This window comes from Mustela nivalis, assembly GCF_964662115.1.
Source record: "Mustela nivalis genome assembly, chromosome: 16".
NCBI classification, from domain to species: Eukaryota; Metazoa; Chordata; class Mammalia; order Carnivora; family Mustelidae; genus Mustela; species Mustela nivalis.
In genome coordinates this window covers 47,077,820-47,101,320 of record NC_139035.1, presented here as the reverse complement: position 1 = coordinate 47,101,320, position 23,501 = coordinate 47,077,820, and the positions used below count along the sequence as shown (strand labels likewise).

Below are 23,501 nucleotides of genomic sequence, written 5' to 3'. Positions count from 1 at the left end.
ATTACAATGGGGCTTGTAAGTATTGTATTGGATGCTTAGCATGGGTAAAATGAATGCTGAAAAAGAAAAACGGTCTTTTTTGATGGCTCTTCCTGTACTAAAAGCTACCCCTACCTTTTGGGTATTTGTTAATTAATGGCATAAAACAATACCCATTTATTATATCAGTTTCTGCAGGACAGAAACCTGGACATGGCTTAGATGGATTCTCTGCTCGTGGCCTCATGTGCTGAAATCAAAGTGCTGGCAAAACTGTACTCGCATCTGGAGATAAATAGATTATTATAGATATTATTATAGATATATAAATAGATTATTATAGATTATTCAGGTTGTTTACAAAATTAATATTTTGTGGTTGTAGTTCTGAGATCCCCGTTTTTTGTTTTGTTTTGTTTTGTTTTGTTTTTTTACTGGTTATTGCTTGGGAGTTGTTCTCAGTTCCTAGTGGCTCTGCTCAGGTCCTAGCCAAGGACTCATGGTCTCACCATTGTGGCCCTTTTCACAAGGTTTCAGCTTATTCCAAAGACAACAGGAGATCCCCTCCAGCTGGCTACAGGTCAATGTTATAAAACGTATCCTAATCTTGAAAGAGATTTCTCTATCACCTTTGCCATATGCTATAACTAAATGCAGGGAATGACAATTCCATCATATTCATAGGTTCCACACAAGCTCAAGAGGGGAAAATTATACATGTAGTTAAATGTATTAGCATTTTCCTTTATGACCTTTAAAAATGTACTCTGCTTTTATTGATTTTTTTTCTGTTCTAAATGTATCATTTTAATATTCATTTATATATTCTATACTTAAATAAATAAGACAATTGGAAAAAATCTACCATGGTGAGTAGAAGCAATGATCATATTAAGTTTTTTCTTTAATTTTTGTTTGCTTGTTTAAGACAGACAGAGATCACAACTAGGCAGAGAGGCAGGCAGAGAGAGAGGAGGAAGCGGGCTCCCTACTGAGCAGAGAGCCCAATGAGGGGCTCGATCCCAGGACCCTGGGATCATGACCTGAGCCGAAGGCAGAGGCTTTAACCCACTGAGCCACCCAGGCGCCCCTGTTTAAGAAATTCTTCTCATCCACCTCTACTTAATATTGCATGACATTTTCTCCTCCTGTTTCAGGTGCCAGTCTCACATTAAATATTATTCAGTTTGCTTTGTGTATAGTGTGTGGTAACGGTTAATTTTTTACCGTGTACATAATTTTTTTATCATTATTGTTAGTTTTTTTCTCCAACATTTGTTGAATAATCACTTTTTTCCTATTTATAGTTTTAGCTCTTTCATATATGAAAGATGTTTGTGAGCGCCATATTCAGTTTCATTCCTCTGTATCCCTACTCCCTTACTAAAAACATGTCTTTATTGCCATAGGCTTGTTAAAAAAAAAAAAGTGGTACGTAACAGAATTGTCCACAATCATGTTTTATTTTTCAGTGTTTTGTGTATCTTTGGGTTTTAACAAATATATCTTATAAATAAATTGTCGTGTTCTACAAAAGACACTGTGATTTTGATGAGATTCACAGACTCTATAAGCTAACTACAACAGAAACTGACATCTTCGCACAGTTCCCTTCTCATCCATAACACTGTTGGCCTCTCCACTTATTAAACTTCCTTAAATGTACTTCAATATCCAATTAATACTTCTTTATGTAAATTCTTTGTACATTCTTTATGATTATTTCTGCTAGATTTCCTTCCTACAATGTTCTCCTGAAATTGGTATGCAGGTTGGACTACTGTGTTCTACAGTGGAAGCAAGGGAATCACTTAATTAAAAGGCTATGATAATAATCCTGTTAGAAATAGTGATGGATTTAAGTATTATCAATTTTGAAGAGATTTAAAAAATTAAAACGTGTTTTCAAAACAAAGCACTTTCCTTTCCAAAATTTTCTTTCACTTGCCAATGTTATTAATCCTAGATTTTTCTTAACAAACATTGACAACTCAATTTTTCAGGCTTATTAACAATATATGGAAAGGAGACAGATCAAAATATCAACATGCTTGTGATGTGTGTATAATTGATATATCATGAAATCAGAATGTATGTTAAACTTACAAAAATTTAATTAAATGTTCCTACGTAGTTAATCATACAAAAGAATATTATAGATCATTGTGCATAACAATGGAAAATTTATATTAGATCAGAAACCAGCAGAGAAAAAACTTTTTCATAAAGACAGTAGGTTTTAGAATGATAAGCCTCATCTGTTTTAGTTGGTTAAGTCCCTGAAAAAACAATAATAACTACAGTCAGGCAAATTTAACCTAGGCAAGAGGTATCAGAAGCTGCAGGGTGATCTATGGACATTTACTCAAATATTTTAACATCTAAAGGTTTGTTCCCACCATAGTTTATAAATTTTAAAACAAATAATATTATATGAAATATATTGTATGACTAAATACAAATATGTTTATATATTTTTAATATGATAGCGCATTAGGATAACAGAATAATATCCAGAAAAGTGGTTAACAGAAGCCTAATAATAATGATGGTGATAAAGTAGCAATAGCAAATGTGTCTATCCTGTTGAGTGCTTAGCCCATGTAAGATACTGTATGAAGTGTTCTGCATAATTGGTATCTGTCTATAATATAAAAATGGCTTGATATAACATCTCGTTCTTTGCTCAAAATAAAGTACATTGTTTTATCTCATCTCTTTATACAAAGAGTTTATACTCTTTATACAAAGAAGGTAAATAAGAGTCAGAGATGTGTGATTTTGTTAAGTTCTCATACTATAATGTACTTGCTTAGATTATGTACTTTCTGGCCGAAGGAATTTCAGTTCTAATTTTCACAAATGTAAGATGGAGCTAAAAATAATCTGTATCTCACTGAATTTTAGAATTTTTTAAAAAACGTAATGATGATAAATTTTATATTTCACAAAATATAGGGAATCAACAAATACTCATTTTATAATATTTTAACATACAATAAGATACTATATCATTCATATATTACTGAATTAATATAAAATATTTAATGTATATAATTATAGTATATTCTATCATAAATAGCAATATACTTATGAATATGTAAGTATGTAAATATGGAGATATATGGTATATTCACATTGTAGTTCATGGTATATTATCTAATATTACTTATTAATTGAATATTAATCAGAGATGAAATATAATCTTTATAACTCCTTAACACCTACTATTTTTATAATGACATTATAACTCAAGAAATCTAGCACATATTTTAAGCATTCTTTTAGTTACTCTTTTCTGTTGTTAACATGAGAGAGATTAATTATATTGCTCTTAAAGTTATATTTTGCTATTAAATTTGATGGAATTTTTAAATGCAGAATGTATCTAATGTTTTGACCTGTCCTTATACCCAGAATTTTTTTAAAGTTTTCCACATACTTCCATTTAAATTTTGAATACAAATTGCTATTTAAGTAACTTTAAAAATCTTAATTTTTGGTATAAACATTTTACATCTACACTGTTTTTTGGAAAAAATTATGTGAAAAATTATCTTGGCTATTCATAAATCACTGTATTTTTAATATTCTACTCTCCCTTTTTATTCAACTTGAGGAATATATCATGAATCCAGCATTCTATGTTGAGACTTGGTGGTTTTTTATAATGTTGAGTCAATGAAAATATAAGTTTCCAATTCACTTGTGCATTATTAAAGCTAACTTTTTAACCTCTACAATGTGGTAAGGGATTAAGTTTTCTGATGAGAAATATAGTTTATGTCTCAAAGGTTTAATCTTCTATCCTGAACTTATTTTTATTCAAGGCAACTAGGCAAAATCTAAATGTTCTTTTCATGAGTTGTCCATCATTTGCATTACATGAATAGATAAATAAACATAAATCTGGAAGAATGTACAAAAAATCAATTAACCAAACAAATCATGCATAGAACCCAAAAGATGCAAATTCTAAATGCTAAAAATGTATTCAACCAAAAGTTCTCGCAGTTAGCTAACATAATAATTATTTATTTTTATATAATATAATGTATTTTTATTATGGCCTTTTAACCTGGGAGTCAGTTAGTTTGAGTAACCAGGGAGATAAATGTAAGAATTCTGGTTTAGAATTATTCTTTAGTTTTTAAAAGTTAGAAAGTATAAGACTTTCTTAGAACAATGTTTATACTAATATATAACTCAAACTTCTCAAATAAAGGAGGACGTTCTCTCTAACATAATGAAATATAAATGGAATATTTTGTGCTTTTCATCTTTATGATTCTCAAGTACAACACACAGAGGGTTGCTGGAGAGGTGGTGCATTGGGGGAGGGGTAAACAGCTGGCCAGTCTTAAGGAGGGCACTTGAGGTAATGAGCACTGGGTGTTATATGCAAATGATGTAGCACTAAATTCTCCCCCTTGAAACTAATTTTACAGTATATGTTAATTAAATTGAATTTAAATAATTAAAAAAATTAAATGGAACTTAAAACTTTATCAAACACCTATACCTTTGAAACTACTTAATACAAATAGCATGGTTGCTGGTAAAAAAGATAGTTTTTCTCGGCTCTTCAAATCTTTATTAATAAAATAAATTATTTACCATAATTTTCTGTACAGCATGGTATTTTTAAAACTAGAAATTTTGATTGCTCTAAAATTTAATATCAGTGTGTGTATTTATATGGTAAATATGCCTTTGCCTTTGTACTATTATCTTGTCTCAGGCATTTAGCTGTTAAACTTTATAAATGAATGGATTAAGGTAAATCAACTCTGATGTCCTCATTTAACAAACAGTGACTATAGCACAGTCAGTAGAGGAGGCAATTTGAATATTTAAGACTTTCTTGAGCCTTTTCTTCAGTGATTTCTTAGTCTATCTCCACCATGACTGCAAGTTTACTATCATACACTGTATGAATCAGGGCCTTAAATAAGTATTTTTTATTTTAGCTCTCCTCTGAGGTACTTGCTTTGCAATTAGGAAGTGGCCTCTGCCTCCAGTTGAGTTACAGAAGTTGTTAAGTGGTGATGAATCTACCAAGTTGCCAACCCAAATCCCCAATACGCTCTTGAGAATTTGCTCCTACACAGAACTGGGATTTGAGTTTCTGAATAATACAGTAAGCTCTCAGTTCAATCAATTATTAAGAAGGACATCTTATTAATAAGACTATCTTGTATTTGAGACCTCTTTCAGCCAACACAGAAATAAGTTTCCACTTAAAAAAAAGAGAGAAAGAAAAAGAAAAAGGAAGTTTCCTTTGCCATGTCTTCCATATTATTTCATTTAACCTTTGCAACATTTTATAGAAGACTGATTCAGAATGACTACCTTTCATTCCCTTCAATATAATGATTAAATCAGCCAGTTTTAATGGCTGAAACTAATTCCTTTATATTGTTTTCCTGTCCCCTTCTTTATTGTTTTCTTGGGATTAACAGATTTGTTTCACTCCCTATCATGCAATATTCTTGCTTCACGTCTTCATTATGTTCAAGGCCCATGGTTGAAAATCTTGGAATATCACCTGACAGATTAATCCCACTGCAAGTTCTAATCTGAGTCCTTAAATGGAGGTAAAACTGCCAGAGCCAAGAAGAAATAGGCATCTGAACCTATGATTTATTGATTTGAATATTTTCAGTTCTGTTGTATGTTGCTGATATTATTTATTTCAAAATTATAACCAGTTGTGCACACTTACTTGTTTATTTTTTATCAAATCTCTGCCATATGCATTTAGCATAAATCAAGCTGTGTGATAACTTATCAATGGTTTACATCAGCAACTGCTGGTCTGTGTGATTTCAGATGCCTTTGGTACCATTTTTGATTAATTTACTTTGTGATTCAATTATTCCAAATTCCAGGAGTAATTGCTGGCCCAAATTTTGCCAAATGAAAGTAAGATTGCACCTCATTGAGTTTTATATATGTGTTTCTATTTTCTGGGACTTTCTTTGATGTTCGGTCCAGCCTCTGAAGAGCTATTGTTCTGTTCATTTAATTGCATTTTATCACATATTATTTGTAAATATACAAAACTGGAAATATAATATTTAAGTACCAATAACTCAAGTGGAGGGGCGATAATCCTAGTGAGAGGATTATGAAGTATTATATGGACATATGTTAAAATCGCCTCAGAAATTAATATATCTTTTGGGAGAGTTACTTTGCAACTAAGCAAATATGTTCCTCCCAAAATATTTCTTCATAAATTTTATTATTCATCATTGCTCTTACCTACAGGAACTACTATTGTGCTATTCTAATCGTGATTTTCTTTATTCTTTTTTTTTTTTAAAGATTTTATTTATTTATTTGAGAGAGAGAGAAAGAGAGCCAGCACAAGCCAGAGGAGTGGGAGGAGAGAAAGAAGGAAAAGCAGACTTCCCACTTATCAGGGGGCCCATTGTGGGCTGGATCCCAGGACCCCAGGGTCATGAATCACCTGAGCAGAAGACCGACAAAGCCCTCCCAGGCATCCTCTAACGGTAATTTTCTGTTCCTGACATTCCCTGTATATTTGTTGTTTGGAATTGTTCAAGATTTGTTCTTTATCCCTTTATTTAAATTAGATGGATAAATTGTTATTTATTAATTTTCTACTGAAACCTAAAAAAAAATATTGCACAAACTTGGCAGCTAAAACAGCATTCATTTATAATCTCATAGTTTCTATGCATCAGGAGTCTGGGCCATAGTGCAGTTCAGTTAGTTCCTTTGCTCTCAGACTCACAGGACAGAAAATAAGGTGTATTCAGGGCTGGATTCCTTTCTAGGATCACTTCCAAGTCGACGTTGTTCGCAGGATCAGTTGCCTGTGATTGTAGAGCTGAAGTTTACTTACTGGATGTCAGTCAAGCATCATACTCAGTTTTTGGAGGTCCCTTGCATTCCTTGATTCAGTCTATTTCTAAGCCAGCAATGGTGCTATAGACCTTCTCATGCTTTGAATCTCTCCTTTGCCACCTCCTCTCGTGCATCTTTCTGACTAAGCCCAGCTGGAGAGAAAGCTCTGCTTTTAGGGGCTTATGTGACTAGATTGGGCTTATCTGGAGAATTGAGGATAATCTCCTTATTTTAAGTTTCATAACTTTAATTATATTTGCAAAGCTATTTTTGCTATGCAATATAATCTATTCTAGGCAACCAAGATCAAGAAAGCCCAAATTCCGTCATAGTTATATATTATTTTCTTTGGTTTATAAGCAAATGATTTGGTATTGTGTTTTGTTGCTCACCTTCTTCTAGCTTTGATCACTGAGGGCTCTTTCAGATTAGTTCCTATATTCATGATCCTCCTCTTTTTTTTTTTTTTAATTTTTAAAGCATTTTCTTATTTTGTGGCACACTACTGAATGTCCCAGGCTCATCTAGTATTTTCCTTATCCCAGTAATTATATTACAATTATATATACAATTTCTGTAAGAACCCACGATTTCTTTTATTCTGAATTCCTTAACACATTAAAGAATAAGTTCAGTGTTAAAATTAGTATTCAAGTCCCCTGGTAATGTGATCATGGAATCTATGCCCTTAACTACTATTACTATCTCCATTGTAATGTCTAAATACTGAGTTTTAGCTAAATTTTGTGTCACGTAGAAAGCCATTTTTGTCCAAGGGAGAACACAAGAAGGTAAAACACATTATACCTGCCTTTGCAGAATTTGTACCCTATTTAGAATATTGCTGGCAAAGGATAATTAACTTATTGAATCAAACTGTATTATAGAAGACCAAATACAAGACCTGTACCACACTGTATGGACAATACAAAGATGAAATCAATGTCCATTACTATCAAGAAGTTTACACTGGGCAGATTATGGCTGTATTTAAGAAATAAAAATATGATGCAGAATGGAATAGTGGCTAAAGAGAGTGATATAGTGTGCTTCTATACTTTTTCAGGTATCCATTTAATACGCCTTTAGACCTTTTTTCCCTGAAACATTCTCTGGTATTTGTGTGTATATAAAACTCAATTTGTATTCCAGCACCTATCAACTTCTCAAAGTGCTTATCAAAGTTATGTTAATTGTAGGGAGGTCTGAGTAATGTCTATTCTCCCAACTACACCTGAGCTTGATGACAGCAGGAACCACATTTGCTGAAATATCAATTTTTATATCTTTTCTCATGACATTTAGAGGCTAATAATATGATTGTTTCAAAAAATAAAATTAAAAACTATTTTCCTTAAAACACAATTTAGTCAGTGTCACATCAGAAAAACTGAATACACTATAATTTTTAAATCATGCTTTCCCCCACTTTTCCATGTGAGCTCTGTTTTATGTAATTTGTCATGCTCCTTATATTCATTCAATAAAGAATAAGAATCTTTTATTAACCTAGAATACTAATTTGAAGATAATGATTCCCTAATTTAGAGTCGTCATCCTATGTCTTCCCTAATCAAAAACTTGTTTTTTAGTATTAAGGGATAAATTCTATTTTTATTAATATAAGTGAAATGGAAGAATATTGGAATGCATGAAGCTGTTCTTATATTCAGGATTATTTTCTTGGGCTAGATTCCCAGCATTGTAATTTCAAGAGCTGAGAGGGAACATTGGCATATTGAAATAGGATGATTTTCAGATTATGTAAAATGTTTCCTGAAGGCACCTCACATGTAATATTAATAAGGCAGATAAGGTTTATAATTATAGTATTTTGCCATAGGAAACATGGAAATGCTGTATGAGAGAAATTATATCTTTTAAATTATATTTTTATTGCTATACTTTCTTGTATCTGAATGTAGCATACATGAATTTTTGACTGAGTCTCGTATTTGCAAAAGCAGTTCTTTCCAAGGGAAACCATTTGTGCTTATATGGAGAACCATACGTGTAATCATGAAATGAATAGCCATTCAGGTTTCTATCACTGTAACCCTTGTATTTTTTTTTTCAAAGCACATCAAAGTTTAGATTGGAAGAAACCTGATGAATTTGTGGGTTCAAGAGTTTTATACTTAAAATTCATAGGTTGTTTACTCGATTTATATGAGCTTTTCCTTTGTGTAAGTATAAACAAGTGATGGTAAACGGAAATATTCTAGGTACAAAAAGCAGAAAGATCATCAATGAAGGCAGTATGAAGTCTTACAAATCAACAGATGGAGTGACAATCAAGATTCATCACTGGAATTAATGAATTCAGGAAGAAATAGTCACAGAACTATGGAGACAATAAAAAGATTAGTGCCTGCTATGGGTGGGAGTGGGGGAGATGAATTAGCAAATCACAGAAGATTTTTAGGACAGTGGAAATAGCCTGTATCCTAAAATGATGGCTCTAATGACAGATATATCATACTTTTGTCCGAACCCAGGTATACAATACTAACAGTGTCAAAGTCTTAAAAAGATTCTTAAATGGAAAAGAAAATGGAATTAATTTTTTTAATGAAAAAACAAAACAAAACAAACAAACAAACAAAAAACCCAAAAGGTCATTGTTATGAGCCAAGGATCATAGTCTCAGCAGCTATTTGGAAATGGACTAGTAGGTGGCCACTAAAATGCCGGCTTGTTGCCAAAAGAAACAATCAGCAGAAGATGGCTCCATTTCCTCTTAAACATCTTTTAGGATATCAAACAAATGTTTCTTACTCTAGAATGTAACTGCTGCCCAGATGCAACCACAAGGAGTAGAAAAGAAGTAATTATGAACATTCAGTCTCTACTCTTCCGGAGAGCACCCTAGGAGAGCATGAGAATAGATACTGAGAATTAATAAGCCCATACCCCATACTGGTTTGCTACTGAAGATCTATACGGTGTACCTCCTAACCATAAAATTTCCCATAATAATAAGAGAAAGAACAATTATTCTCACCTAATATGTCACACTTATTCCTGGCATGTGCACACATGCACATACACCATGCATTAGACATTTCCTCAAGAGACATCTGAGTATCCTTTTAGTTGCCTTATCCATCTTGGGGTGATTACGTTACTATAATTTAAAGTCCATCAAACAACCTCTAGCACCAACCTCTTTATATGTGCTGTGGATGGAGAGGGAAGGTGGGAGTGGAGATAACTATTGCTACAGTCCTCATTTACACAACTGATTATAGTTAATATTATGGACTCCTTTTTTCCCACCATACTTTGTGTGCTCCGTTAGTTTTCCAAATGGCTTGCGTTTTGGGGGGGGGGGAGATAGAAGAGACCAGAATTTCTATTCTTGAAGTCTAGCTGTCTTGATATTATGCCTGTATTAGGGTTTATAATCACTCATTTTCTTTTATCATTGGACATAGCAGTTATCAGGAAATGCCTTAGGATTGTGGTCACTGAGCATCATTGTTTGGGTACACTGTAGGGAAAATTTCAAGTAAAATGCATTTCCAAATGTGTATGTCATTTTGAATTTGACATCTGAAGCTTTTCATAATTAGAATAGTTTCAAAGTATGTAGTTTTGAGATACTGTAATTATTGACCTTCAAAAACAAAACTTCTGCTTTTGTTTTAGGATAGAGTCACAAGACAACTCTCTTGCATCCTAACAACATGAACATAGCATCTGAGAGCTTAGTGGGCAAAGAGTCAAATTAACTACAATCCAAAAAGTGACAAGTCTATTTTGGGGAAGGAGGAACCCACAGCAGCTTTCATTCTTGGCAAAGCAGCAGGAAGCAAAACGTACTGCCACAGACGCAAGAAAGAACACTGATGAAATTGATCAAATTTGTAAAACCTTAGGGTGGTCTGGCATGATAGTTTAGAATCCCTGGGAGGCCCAGGCACAACAGGAATCTCCATGCAATTTCCACTTTTTAACACAGATTCCCCAGAGCGCTCCTGCCGTGATTGGCAGAAAAGCAGGCGGTGGAGAGAGACCTCCTCTGAGGAATGAGTGCTGAAGTTTGAGGGTGGAACAGAAGAACCCAGAGACAGTCTCCAGGCACTTCCATCTTCACACTGAGTAGGAGGCAACAGCTGTCTCCCATTTGGGAGGGGCTGTGGAGGAAAGCTGAGAGTCCTCCATGGGTGCGTGCTGAAGAATTTTGCAAAAATCTGGTATTAGGCAAGTGAGAGAAACCCATGATCAGTCTAAGCCATCTGCAGATGAAAGATGGTTAAGGAAGTTGAAAAAATTTTTTTTTTACCCACTAAAGATTAAGCACAAAGGATCTGCTAAGGTCGACAGGTAGAGAAGAGCAAAGAAAGAAACCTCATAGGCAACCACCTTACATTGAGAACCAAGCTGTGGCACCATATACTGGTGTGTGCAGATGGCCTGAAAAGGACCTTTAAGTTGCAGGTACAGGGGCCTGCTGCTGTCTGAGCGTAGGGAAGAAGATCTGCAGTTTAAATCACTTGAGGGAAGCTTCTGTTCCCAAACTGCAAAGCCCAGACCCAACTTAGCTCCAGGCCAAATTGACTTTATGACACATGTTGACAGATAGCCAGTGATCTTTTCTGGGGATCATATTATTGTTATAAATAATATATTGGTATTGGGGCACCTTGTGGCTCAGTTATTAAGTGTCAGACTCTTGGTTTCAGCTCAGGTCATGATCTTATAGGTCCTGATATCGAGCCCCATGCTGAGCTCCAAGCTCAGCCGGGAGTCAGTTGAAGATTCTCTCCCTCTGCCCCTCCCTGCTTTCACACGTGCACCCTCTCTTTCTCTAAAATAAATAATCTTAAGAAAATAATGTATTAGTACTATTTACTTTAGTGTTCGTTCTTCCTTTACTATGAAACCTTACATTCAAGACAAATATTAGAGAATTTACTTAAAAAATAATGGGGGCCACTGGATGGCTCAGTTGTTTAAGCAACTGCCTTTGGCTCAGGTCATGATCCCAGGGTCCTGGGTTCAAGTACCACATTGGGCTCCCCCTGCTCTGCGGGAAGCCTGTTTCTCCTTTCCTCTCTGCCTGCCACCCCCCCTACTTGTGCTTTCTCTCTCTCTCTGTCAAATAAGTGGATAAAATCTTTAAATGAATAAATTAAGTGAATAAAATCTTTAAAAAAAATTAATGAAAATGTGACACAGTATCAAGAGAGGAAAAAGTCAATGGAACCCAATTCAGAAATGGAACAGAGTTTGAAATTTGAAAGGGGAACAACAAATGTGTACAGATAAACAAGTCCATAAATAATATAGAACAGAATAAGCCAATTATAATGCTCATAATGAAAACATTATTGGAGATGAGTAATACTTTGGTGGGTTTATCAGTGGGCTGAACAAAATAGAAGGAAGAAGAAGCATAAGCAATCAATAGAAATTATTCCAACTGAAACAGAAACAGAAAATGGTAGAAAGATAAATGTAAAAAAATATCCAAGGTATTGAGGTGAAGTAAAAGAAGTAAAATATTCTAATATATATGTAATTGGAGTACCTGACAAGAAGAGAAAGAAAATGGGACAGAAAAAAAATAGTGAAGAGATAATGTCCAACAATTTCCTCAAGTTAAAAGCATAAACCCATTAATCTCAGTAGTTTAGAAAAACACAAGAATAGAAATTCTCTCTCTCTCTCTCTCACACACACACACACATACACACACACACACACCCCTAAGTGCATCCTTATCAAACTGTTGAAAAGCAATATGACAGAAAAAAATGTTAAAGCAACTAGTAAAAATAGATGAATTACATACAGAAAACCAATAAGAATGGTGTCAGAGTTCTCACCAAAAATAATGGAGATCAATTAAAATTAAGGAGGGCACATATTGCATGGAGCAGTGGTTGTTATATGTAAACAATGAATCATGGAACACTACATCAAAAACTAATGATGTATGGTGACTAACATAACACAATAAAAAAAAAAAAGAAGGCAGCAAAGGGAAACATATTTAAAATACTAGAAGAGAAAGTAAGAACTATCAGTCCAGAATTCTTTGAAAATATCCTTAAGAAAAAGACATAAATAAAAATACTATAGATAGACAAATGTTGAAAGAATTCATTTTCAGCTATAAGAAATACCAATAGTTCTTTATAACAAAGGTAAATAAATGTTACTAGATGATCTTGCCAATGAAATGAAGATTTTCAGAAAACTCACACACAGTTTATAATTACTCTAAATATATTCAATACATATAATTAAATTGCTTTAATGGCTATGTTGATTGCTTGATATAAAAATAAATAGCTATGTGTTTATTCATGAGTTAACATTGCTATTTCCCAGCTCTGTTCATTGACAAGGTTTAAAAGCAGCAAAACCTCACTAAAAATGAATCCACCTTATGCTCAAATCTTTGTTTTAATTAACAATCTCCAAGGAAAGGAATCAGGGCTACTTGAAGAAATAGCAGATTCTAGGACTCGAACCTAGGAAATAGAAGATAAACATGGAGCATCTTATAGAACACAGGGAGTTTTGTAAAAGAGAAAAATGGATGGAGCACATTAAAAAGACGAGGGAAGTCAATTTGGAAACCTCCCAGTGGTGAAAGTCAGAATAATTTGAACAAAATAAAAAATTTTAATATTGGATTATAGCCCTAAGAATGACATATTTGCACTTCATAATTGTTTAAAATATTGCCTTTATATACATGGAGAAAATCTGACAGTATTCTATTTTTTTTTCTTTAGCCATCAAACATAACTGAAAACATTCAAGAGGAAAAAGGAGACTATTGCACATTTACCATATTTTTAAACTTTTTGACCCATCAGTTATATATAGATGTATTATTTAGTTTCTACTTATATGTGAATTTTCCAAATTCCTCTATAACTGTTTTGTTGAAAAATTTTTCAGCTTTATTGAGATATAATTGACATATAACATTGTGTAAATTTAAGATATGCTGTCTGATGATTTGATACATCTAATGTAAAATGATTACCACCGTAGTATTAACTAATACCTCCATTTTGTCACAAAATTCCTGTTTCTTTTTATGGTGAGAACATTTACAATCTTCTCCCTTGCAAACATTCAAGGATATAAAACCTTATTATTAGCTATAATAACCGTGTTGTAATATTAGATCCCCAGAACTTGCTAATCTCTTTGACTTGAAGTTTAAACCCTTTGACCAGTGTCTGTCCATTTCCCCCAATTCCAGCTCCTGGTAACCATCATTCTACTCTCTGTTTCTCTGAGTTTAGCTCTTTTGAATCCATACCCCAATGTTATTATATAGTATTTGTCTTTCTCCTATCTGACTTTTTTCTTTTATTATAATGCCCTTAAGGTTCATCTAAATTGTCACAAATGCCAGGATTTCCTTCTTTCTATTGCTGAATAATATTCCATTATACATTTATTGAAGAGGCTGTCTTTTTTCCATTGGACATTCTTTCCTGCTTTGTCGAAGATTAGTTGACCATAGAGTTGAGGGTCTATTTCTGGGCTCTCTATTCTGTTCCATTGATCTATGGGTCTGTTTTTGTGCCAGTACCATGCTGTCTTGATGATGACAGCTTTGTAATAGAGCTTGAAGTCCGGAATTGTGATGCCACCAACGTTGGCTTTCTTTTTCAATATCCCTTTGGCTATTCGAGGTCTTTTCTGGTTCCATATAAATTTTAGCATTATTTGTTCCATTTCTTTGAAAAAGATGGATGGTACTTTGATAGGAATTGCATTAAATGTGTAGATTGCTTTAGGTAGCATAGACATTTTCACAATATTTATTCTTCCAATCCAGGAGCATGGAACATTTTTCCATTTCTTTGTGTCTTCCTCAATTTCTTTCATGAGCACTTTATAGTTTTCTGAGTATAGATTCTGTGTCTCTTTGGTTAGGTTTATTCCTAGGTATCTTATGGTTTTGGATGCAATTGTAAATGGGATTGACTCCTTAATTTCCCTTTCTTCTGTCTTGCTGTTGGTGTAGAGAAATGCAACTGATTTCTGTGCATTGATTTTATATCCTGACACTTTACTGAATTCCTGTATAAGTTCTAGCAGTTTTGGAGTGGAGTCTTTTGGGTTTTCTATATATAGTATCATATCATCTGCGAAGAGTGATAATTATACATCTATTTTTTTATCTATTCATCCACTGATGGACACTTACCTTGTTTCCATGCCTTGACTAGTATGACTAGCACAGCAGGGAACATGGGGATGCAGATATACCTCTTCAAGGTCATGCTTTCAATTCCTTTGGATATATCCCTGGAAGTGGGATTACTGAACATCGGATAGATCTATTTTCAGTTTTTTGAGAAAACTGCATACTGTTTTCTATAGTGGTTACCTCATCAGTAGTGCTAGCTCATCAGTAGTGCACAAGGGTTCCCTTTTGTCCACACCCTCACCAATACTTGTTGGCCCTTGTCTTCTTGATGACAGCCATTCTAACATGCGTGAGATGATATCGCTCCATGATTTTGATTTGCATTTCCTTGATAAATAGTGATGTCAAACACCTTCTTATAAGTACCTGTTGTCCATTTGTAGGTCTTCTTTGGAAAACGGTCTATTTTTTGTTTAACTGTGTTGCTAAAACCTCCTAAGTGGTCTAGAGGTCTCAGAGTTGTTTTTGTTCATGGATAGCTTGCCTAACCATTGCTTCTTTATGGGGAAATGAAAGCTGGTTTCTTGTTGCCATTTTTCCACCATCCCCCCATTATTTATTTCTAATTTCATTCTATTGTCTGCAGAATATACTTTATTTTATTTCGTCTCTTCTGAATATATTGTGACTTATCTTGTGGTCTTGCATGTGATCTTAGAGTGTATTCCATATGTGCAAGAGAAGAATGTGAACTTGCGATGGTTGTATGGAATGTTCTAGAGACATATGTTGGATCTACTTAGTTTAGAGTGTTTTCAAGTTTTCTGTACATTGTTGAAATGCCTGGTAGCACTATTTATTATGGACTATAGGTATTTAAGTCCCCAAATCTTATAACTAAATTGTCTATTTCTCCTTTCAATTCTATCAGTTTTGCTTCATGAGCTTTAGGACACTATTATTAGGTGAGTATATGTTTATACTTGTTTTTCATCTTGATTGATTGACACTTTAATTATTATAAAATATGTCTATGCAAATAATCTTTTATGTCTATCCTGTTTAATATTAGTACAGCCATTTCAGTTCTTATGGTTTCTGCCTGCATGATTCCTGTGTGCATGGTTTAATACTTTTACTTCAATCTATTTGTAACTTTGAATCTAAAGTGTATCTCTGGGAGACAGTATGTAGTTGTCCTCTTGACTATGCTGCCTGAAATTGTTTCTGCAACCTAGAACTGCAGGTGTGAGTAAGGATACGGGGGCCTAGACCCCCCTAGAACAAACTTGTAACCTTCGAATGGGAGCCAGTGGCTTGGTGGAAGTTCTGTGTTCTTAGCTGCATCCTCCTGGAGGATATCATTCTAAGCTGGGGATGGGACCTAAGGAAAGAGCATGTGTGGTTCTCACTGTTGTTGCTGACATTTAGTCAGTTTCTGTAAATATGTTTTTCTATTTGCTATATGCTCTTAAGACAATTTCCAGAGACTTCAATGTTATATATGTGTATTTTTGTCCATAAATGTTCATTTCCCTGGAGAGAGGGTTTGTTGAGCACCTCACACTGCCATTGTGAAAATCTCTGTTGTTTTCACGGTAATGATGGTCGGACCGCTGCAATCTGCCCCAGCCTATCCAAGAGCACAGCTATTGCTTATCTTTTCATTTTCTTACCTATCATACTTTGCTTCCTTTATTATACTCTTGACCAACAAAGATGAGAAAATGACAAAAGCTTAAGGAGAAAGTTAAGACGCCATATCAAACTCACCTTGCAGAGGCTGCATTTCCTTTGGCGTCTTGACCTCTGAAGTCCAGGGCACCTTCATATCCCTGATCTCCAGTGCTTGGCCAGCTACATGAGACCGCTGTAGTTCTGATCTTCTTTTTCTTGACCTCCAAACTGAATACCAATTAAGAAACAGAAAGTGTCTCAAGGAAAAGGCAGCAGAGAATATCGGGCTCATCTCACTGCATTTCTTTTGTGGTACATTGACCCTTAAATGTCAGCTGTCTTGGATGCTTTCTAAGACTTTCAAATGTCAGCATGTTTTTATTTCACCGAGCTTTTACAGCTGTTCTCGTTGTGATGCTTGTATGCTACTCAGTCATAGCCTGGGTTCACTTAACTGTCTAAAAATTCTCAAGTTAAGCCCCCATGTTAAAAAGGGTACCTTGAAGCATGCCTAGGGAGAAGTTATAAATAGTGATGTCAACTCTGTTAATGTACCTATTATCTTTAGACCACATTTTTTTTTTACTGTCATTTTATAATTATATTGATGCTTGATGTATTGTGGGAAGTTGTTTCAGTGGTCACTTTCTGTTTTTGGTAATATTTCCAGATGTGTGGCTGTTGGTGTTATTTTTAGTGTTTGGAGAATATCAGAATTTGGGAAAGAGATGTACCTAGCAGGAAACAGATATTGTGTCCTTTGGTTTTATTTTACATTAAAAAAAAAAAAAACATAAGGCTCATGTGTGGGTATGGTCATAGCTCTTCATACTGACCTCACTTTAGTTGAACTATATGTGTGATTGTCAATCAACTGAATTCCCACTCAAGTCTTCAATAAGATTGGGCTATTTTAGCGTTGTCATAGAAAGCTGTTGCATAAAAAGTTAGGAAAAGCCAAGCAGAGAAGCATAATTTGATAGAAAGAAGCAAACATTCATTCCTAAAAGGATGACTAGATTCCTCCCACCCCTTTCTTTTTGAAAAGCAACCAGCAACAGCTTTATAGTGACTAAGGAAAACACTGAGAGAGGTAGATGGAACTGGGTTATGTTTTGTGACTGAAGTACATGCACAAAAGTTGCCTATGACATGTTAAAAATGCAAATGAAGCAAGATGATTAGGAAGTCCAGTTAGATAGTAACGATTCATTAGTTGGGCAGAGTTCTTTGCATTGTATCATACTTTAAATGAAGGGTTTTTCTAAGTAGCATAAAAAAATAATGGTGCATCTTAACAATTGTTAACACCCTCAAATATGTGAAATGTGGTATTAATCTATATGTGAAATGTGGTATTAATCTATATGTGAAATGTGGTATTAATCTATATTTTTTTCTTTTCCATTTTTGTGAGTTTGGTTCACAATGCGTTGTATATAACACATCCCAAATATTTTAGTGCATGTTTAGTGCATGAGGTTTCTTGTATATATGTATATATGTATTGTATATATGTATTTAAGAAATGACTTTATACTTATTGTTTTGAAATAATTTTATATTACAATTATGTCTTATTTGAAAAGTTTAAGTTAGGTTAAATCTTTAAGTGGTTAAACTTTTACATATGAAATTTTACATAAAATTTACATTCTCTATTTTATAAATGTTTGATATTTTGAGGTCTAATAGGGTTTAGATTCCTTCAATAATATATCATCTTTGAGGTTTTCAAAAATGGATTCTGATTATTTATTGGCAACACAAAATTTTGGCTATTTTCACAGCAGAGACATATCACTAGAATTTTCATTAAGTTCCAGTTGCTAAAATGTTGAAAAGGAACTATTGACCAACTGCAATCTGCTAGTTGGAGAGTCAACATATTGGAAAACAATGTATTTTCCCATTGTTTTTAAATAAAATATTTTTCTATGATAATTCTTTATACCTTTTTTGAAGAACCTCAGCAAAATGTGATGGAATTTTTCTTTTGTTCTGGTTTGAGCACCATGGCTCTATGAGATGTAGGTATGATTCTGCTCTGGGACTAAAGAGTGATAAGTTCTAGCTTTAGGTTATCTATTCATCAGTGAGGCAGTCATAGACAAAAGCAGCCTCTTTAGGATTTTGTGTGCTCATCTAAAAACTAAGCTGGGGGGCGCCTGAGTGGCTCAGTGGGTTAAAGCCTTTGCTTTCAGCTCAGGTCCTGGGATCAAGCCCCGCATTGGGCTCTCTGCTCGGTGGGGAGCCTGCTTCCCTTCCTCTCTCTCTGCCTGCCTTTGCCTGCTTGTGATCTCTCTCTGTCAAATAAATAAAATCTTAAAAAAATAAAAATAAAAATAAAAACTAAGCTGGTAACTGAGTTCCCAAGAAATTTATTATATTCACTATTCTTTTATTATCAGAATACAATGAGTAAATTCTTATTTTACATGTCAAGAAATACATTGTTGTTTTTTTATTTCCTAGTAATTATGTTTTGGGGGAAAGGTGCCCCCACAAAGACCAGTGATTATTTTTAGCAATCTTTTTAGAGAGCTGCCCATTACTATGTGGATAACAACAATAGAAAGCTGTCCATTGCTGTATTGTAACAACAATAAGCTTTCAGAGCAAAGATATGTTCATTGTAAAATTATATGATATTTTGATTTTAGAAAATAGATGAATGTTGAAAAACTCAAAAGGTAATTTTGCTAACATTATATTGTGCAAGGGACCTTGTTATATTTCCCATCATAAATTTAGATCCAGTATTTGCTCAAAATTTGCAAAAAAAAATCCCTTTTAATATATTCATTGCCTTTGACTATCTTAAGTAAAACTTTTATTAAATAGCAAACTGGTAAAAACAATCTGTGTCCTAAAATGTATATTCATCTCATAACTAATCAGCATCTGCTCTTGATTTAGACTAAAAAAGCACATTGATCCTGACATGATTTCAAATCAATCATTAGAAGCCACACGTTGGACCAAAATGGGCTGTTTTGGAAAAAGACTGGCTTTCCTGTAATCCCTAATACAAAGTTTGTCTACCCACAATTAATAAATCAAATAATCTGAAAAATTATTTAACTACAAATACCCGAATGCCTTGTATATGGTATTCTTACCTCACATCTGTAGAGAGAGTAAAGCCTACAACCCCCACTTCCTCCATTTTCATCTGTGCCTAGTATACTTTGAATCCAGAAGACCTAATTTGAATAATTTGTACCTCTTTCAGACTAAACCAAATCACTGCTTAATAAAACAAGAACATAACCCCTTAATCAATATTGCATATGGTTGAACATGGCACAATGATTTTGAAATGTCTGATTATATTGCACTACCATGATGTAGTTGATTGAAATAAAATATATGCATGTCTGAATGTTTTGGAAATTAGAAATTAGCTATTCGTTTTTTCTTTTTTTTTTTTTTAAATAATGTGGTAGGTTTAACTTAACGAAATTTATTTGCGTAAATGGCAAATTGAGTTCATTCATTACTGCTATCAAGTGTTTTATTCATTTTAATCAAAGCATGTTTCTTAAGGGTTTTGATTTCATAGTCCCTGCGATAATATAAAAACTAATGAAGAATAAAGGATTAAATGAATGTATCGCTTTAAAAAATTAAAATAATACATGGAAATAATCTGTAAACAGCACAACTTCATTGTATTTACTAAAAATAAATCTCTGATTAAGGCTCCAAGTTGGGAATAATAACTGATGGTAGATAAAAAGCTCCAAAAATTGCCTACTTTTTACAGTGATGCCTTCAAATGCAGAACTGAGCTCCTGATTCCCCTTAATATATCTTTGAATATAAAGCCTGGTTTGGACTAATACATCAAATTCCCATGGAACACTGATGAATAAAGTAAACTGTATGGAAGCTTTCTACATTATTTTTATTGTGAGAAATGGAAAAGATGTTGAGAAATGAAATGTGTACGATACCTAATAATGATTACAAGGACAACGACTTTGAAGTTTGGTCACTCTCAACATCTGGTTTCCATCCGTATGCCCAGAGTGGCTGCTTCCATTCCTGTCATTCCCCAGCCAAGAATAAAGATACCAGGAACCAGAGGAATAAGAAGCCAATTATTTTAAGGACAAAGCCTATATTAAGTACTAATTGTTGCTAACTATATTATTTGACAGTCAGAAGTTGGCCTCATCAGCATTTCTAGTCACCAGGAAAGACAAAAATGGGGAAGATTAATGATGAACCAAAAGAAATGTGTCAAATGCTAAGTTTATTTTATTGTGGAAGAGGTGAAGAGATACAAATGGCAGTGTGTGACTGTCCACATCAAGGATGGAAGAACTACCTTAGTATTTCCCCTAATTCCAATGGAGAAGTTTGAAAAATATCTATATAATAAGTAAATAAATTATTTCTCTAAAGGACTTTGATATTTTAAGCATCCAAATATTGGAGCTATAGTTGTTTTTAATACATCTGTTTTTAACCTTTAAACTAAGGTTGAAATTGATTTACAGAACACCATCACAGCATCTGATTCTGTTGTGCATTTGCCTTTACCAGTTAGTTTTATACATTCATATTTTTTCAGATGTCAGAGCACTTTCATCCGAGTTTGAAGAACTCCCCTTTGTATTTCTTGTGAGGCGATTACAAGAAGTAGCCCAAATTATAAACACTCCCCTCTTCCACAACTTTTGCCAAAGAATTCTGCTTCTATGAAGACAGAAAATATGATTGGAATTAAAAATATCTTGAATAGAGTCTTCCTAATTTGACGGGAAAGGATAAGAGTTCAGTGACCCAAAGCATTATCACTATATGTTTAGGTTACAAGTGTTTTATATTTTTTTTAAGAAGAAGAAAACCAATAATGTTCCTTTTTTTGTTTTGTTTAGATGCTAGCACCAGAATTCCATTTATTATTGAGTTTTTGTCTCATGATCTTTAAGGAATAAACTTCAGGGATACTGAGAACAATCACTGTAGAGATGTATAACATCTCTTATTGCTTGACTGAGCACAAAAGCCTTAGGAATAACCCTAGGGAAAATTCACTCTTTCACTGTGTACTTAAAAATCATTTATGCTCACTGGATTCAGCACTCAAGCAGGCCATGCTAACAGAGCAATGCAATTAACCTTTCTTATAAATTAAATGTGCAAATGTTCTACGTACTACTTGCTTAGAATAATTTTCCATCATTTGCTGAATGTGTTAGAAAATAATTTTCTACCAATGGCTAGGCAGTTTGAAGATTAATTACAGATTTACTTCTTATTTTTGAACAAGTTATCTATTTTCAGGGGAAAGAAAATAGCAATGTGTTACTGTTTCTCTCTTTTATCACATTTCAAAAAGCACACACGTCTTCCTAAGAAAACAAGGTATAAATATCCATTTATGCCTTAGAATATACTTATATTAATGTTTTTTTGTTAATACTGTTTTTCAAATAATTTGTCTTTAATAATTCAGTACATATTTACTCACCACCTTAATTTTTTCTTATATTATTGTAGTAAGAACACAACATGAGATTTATCCTCTTAACAAAATTTAAATGTGCCATTAAGTATAGAGAATTTTAAGTATAGTGCTGTACAGCTGATCTTGTGAACTTACTTATCTTGCATAAATGAAACTTCTTAATCTCTGATTAGCAACTCCCACTTCCTCTTCCCCCAGACTCTAATAACCATTGTTCTACTCTCTGCTTCTCTGAGTTTGACTATTTTAAGTACTGCCATAGAACTGGAATCATACAATATTTGTCCTGTGATTGGCTTATTTTACTTAGAATGTCTTCAAAGTTCTTCCATGTTGTAGTATATTGCATATTTTCTTCTTTTTAAAGGCTGAGTAATATTTCATTGCATGTATATACTACAACACATTTTCTCTATCCATTTATCTATCGGTGGGCATTTAGGTTGCTTTGACATCTTGGCTATTGTGAATAGTGCACTTAACATGAGAGTGCTAATTTGTCTTCAAGATCCTGATTTCTTTTAATCTGGAGAAATACCCAAGAGTGGAATTACTGGATCATTTGGTAGTTTATTTTTCATCTTTAATTTTTTTTTTTTTTTGAAGAACCTCCATTCTGTTCTCCATGACTGCTGTACCATTTTGCATTTCTACCATAAGTGTGCAAGGGTTCAAATTCCCCCACGTTCTCACCAATGTTTAGCATTTGCGTTTTTTTTTTATTTTTTATAATAAATATCTGAACAGGTATGAGATGATTATCTCATGGTGGTTTTGATTTGCATTTCTCTGATAATAGTGACATAAAACATCATAAATTACAAAGTACCAATATGTTACTGGCCTAAAGCCAGGCCTGTAGACAGTTGAAGTGGTTGCCTCTAAGAAGTAAAATTGAGTGTGGTTGGAAGGGGCAAGGAAAGGTCACTGAGGTTGCTGTTATACACGCTATGGTACTTTGACTTTCTTTCAACGTTTTAAGTTGTTTATTCTAGTTTTTATTTCAATATATCTAAATTCTGTACTATTTTTTATTTATATCTGTTTTATGTTATCTATTGATTTTTGTCTTGTTTGCTTTTCCTAGTCTCCCCCAGCATATCTCCTGCAGAGTGCTGTTACACACTCTCAAAATTTTCTATTTTCTATTTTATGTATGTATAAAATATATTGTAGCATATACATGTATGCAGAATGAACATGATATACCCACAGAAGTAAACATTATTTTTGTTAGTTAGCTGTTACTCCACACTCTACCTTTAACTAATAAATATACATTTTTCAATAATTGATGTAATAGTGCATAAAAACAAGATTCTAGTATGGGGGCCTGGGTGACTCAGTGGGTTAAGC

The 23,501-nt window shown here is 33.6% G+C and overlaps 1 long non-coding RNA gene across 1 annotated transcript in view; it reads right to left on the bottom strand.

Annotated features, from left to right (window-relative positions):
* Positions 1 to 22,332, bottom strand: part of LOC309849513 — a 43,530-nt gene extending 21,198 nt beyond the window's left edge. The window contains exons 1-2 of the long non-coding RNA XR_014303743.1: positions 22,281 to 22,332; positions 16,760 to 16,891 (exon numbers count right to left, since the gene is read on the bottom strand). This is a non-coding gene — a long non-coding RNA (uncharacterized lncRNA). The remainder of the gene's footprint in view (positions 1 to 16,759; positions 16,892 to 22,280) is intronic.
* Positions 22,333 to 23,501: the final 1,169 nt, after the last annotated feature.